This window comes from Hydra vulgaris, chromosome 15, assembly GCF_038396675.1.
Source record: "Hydra vulgaris chromosome 15, alternate assembly HydraT2T_AEP".
Lineage (NCBI taxonomy): Eukaryota > Metazoa > Cnidaria > Hydrozoa > Anthoathecata > Hydridae > Hydra > Hydra vulgaris.
In genome coordinates, this window is record NC_088934.1 from 32,070,001 (window position 1) to 32,072,915 (window position 2,915).

Below are 2,915 nucleotides of genomic sequence, written 5' to 3' on the forward strand. Positions count from 1 at the left end.
TAAATAATTCTACACGCATGTTTTACAAAATATGTATTTTTTAAGTTTTGATGGTTGTATACTAGCCCATGTAGTGTTAGCATAGTTAATGAAACAATTAATTAGAGAAAAGTATTTTAACTTTAGACAAACTATATTTATATATGGACGATCTCGGTTCATCACACCAATGGTTTTACTAACTTTTGATTGTAAAAATTTAATATGGGGAAGCCAAGATAAATTATTATGAATAAGTATTCCTAAAAGATTTATATAGTTTTGCTTTTTTATTTGCATTTTATATGCGGTAGTGGTGTAGCGGTAAAGCGCTCCACACCACGTCCCTGGTAATACCTCGCTCAACTTGTTTCTCCGCGCAGCGGCCATATTCGTTAAATTTCGTGTTTCAGAGTTATAGTGTTTAGAGATGGTTATAACAACTATTAACTATTAAGCCTGCTCATCTGTAGTGGTCTTCTCAGCCTACAGGAGGTATATAAAAAAAAAAAAAAAAGTGAAAAGTTGGTGATTTTTTTCTTGGATTTTTTTATGGAATAAGGTATATCTTGTTTTTTCCACGCTTAATGAGAGTTTATTTGCCATAAACCAGTCATTTATCTTTTTTAATCCAACACTCATGTTTGCATAAAGTTGTTTGAAACTATTGTTGGAAAGAACTGTTTAACTTTAACAGAATTGTATTTTTCATGAATAGGACCATTTGAGTGCAGTTTTTGAAAAATATGAAAATCATTAAAAATTGACTGTGTATAACTATTATTTTTTCTTGTGAGTCTGTTGATAACTTTCTGTATAGGAAGATAAGATGAACGTACCAAGTTCTTTAATTTGCGTAAACTCTTTTTAAAAGGGAAACAACTAATTGTGTCCAATTGACTATACTTTTTAACATATAATGCTAAATGAGTTAGGAAATGTACATTGTACACAAGAAATTGGCGTCCATATAACAACTCAGAAAGTATAATAAAATATTTTTGTAAGCTGTCAGCATATGCATTATATTTCGTGAAGAAACCGTTTTAATACAACAGGTGCAGTGTAAAGAAGAAACTGTCTGAACTCTTTAGCTATCCATTGTCTAATTTTATATAAGGAACGAGGTTTTTATCGAAATTTATTAGGCATACAAATTCGCAAATTAATTAATAGACTCAAAGCGTTTGAACAGTTGCAACTGGCAAACGACTATTTTAATTACCTAAAAACCAGGACAAAACAACCTTTGAACAACACCAAGGCAAATCAGATGCAGGCAGTCAAGAGGAAATTGACTAACCAAGCCCAGATTAAGCTTTTGCAATGGTGATGGTAGATCTCTGGTATGATGATCCTCACCTATGCGTTTATTAAATACATCACCAGTCCTTAATGGAGCCTTATCTTCTTGCAATATTATTTTATGAAAATTATAAACACCTCGTTGGTTACATTTTTGACACGAATGATATCTACTTTTTGTTTTAATGCATTGAACAAAGGGTAGTGCAGGTACATCATATAGAGCACTATGAATGATAACCTTTGTTAGTTTTTTAATTACGCTAAATCCGTTTTTTTGAAGTTGTATAAATTCATTCACGAAATCATTCATGTATTTATTAATACTTTGCGGTTTATGTGTCCTCCATAAAGTCCAATGATAGTTAACATTTTGATTCAAATATTATCACTGATATCGGGCAGAATAGAAAGTTTAAGTTTTTCATTACAGAAAGCCCATCGATATGAACTTGTACTTGGAGGAGTGTAAGTTGCTTTGCAAGTTTAAGATGTCCAGTAGTAATCTGATAAAGAATTGATTTTTTCAAGACAAATTCTTTTACAAATTTGGATGAAGAGGATGCAATATATGTAAAAGATTTTTTAAAGCTAGATATTTAATATTGTTATATAATGCCTCTGACCAAGAACTGATATGAGACAATCTTTACTTGTAGGAAAGGACTCTCTGCTAACATTATGAGAATTCAGAGGAGAATGTAATTTTGATTGAAATGAAAAATTAGAAATACCAACATAGTCGTAATCAGTAAAACTATAACTTTGTAATCCAATGTGTAAGGAAAAATTGAGACTATATTTTTATCCAGCTTAGTATTATAGATATTGATTTGACTATTTGCAACAGTTGCACATTTTGTAAAACTTTGATCATTCAAAGTATTATTACTTTGTGAACTATTGAATATATTTGAAAGATGAGTAGCAACGAATTTGTCTTCTTTTTGTAGAGTAAGATTTTTTGCTTAGCCGTTTAGTTTGTGTAAATAAAAATAAAATATTGTTAAGATATACCATTTACCATGCTATCGGGTAATAAATTTTGTTTTACTGTTTGCACTTGGTAGCAGCCCACTGATAGCAACAAAACGAATACTCTGCCGTTAGTCTCGCATACGTCGGGCCAATACTAAATGCCGGCACTTAATCGACACGATTATTTTGTTGGCATTAAACTATGTACCTGGCAGATGCGGTATGCTGCATAAAAACATATCTGACAGCTTAGCATATATTGGGCCAGTGCTATATGTTAACAGTAAATCGAGGTATGCTTGCTAGCAGTAAAACGCGCGTTGGGCTATTACCGTAAATTTAAAAATGTTACTTGAGTAGGCACCTCAAAAGCTTAATTAAATTGCAATAAATAAATATATTAATAACTAATGCTCTAGTGTGATCCATAAAACATTGCTTTACATAGCTGAAACATGATATTGCAATTTTCAAGTCAAATAAATTGTCTAACTTGTTTGACTTGTAAAGTTGAATAGTTGTGATAGTTGTGACCTATCTGTGAATAACAAACTGTTCTCATCACAAGCACCAGAATTGGAAATAGACTAAGCAGGAAACTCTTTTTCCGAGATGCGCTTATTTGAAAACAAATAGTGCTCAACAACTGCACC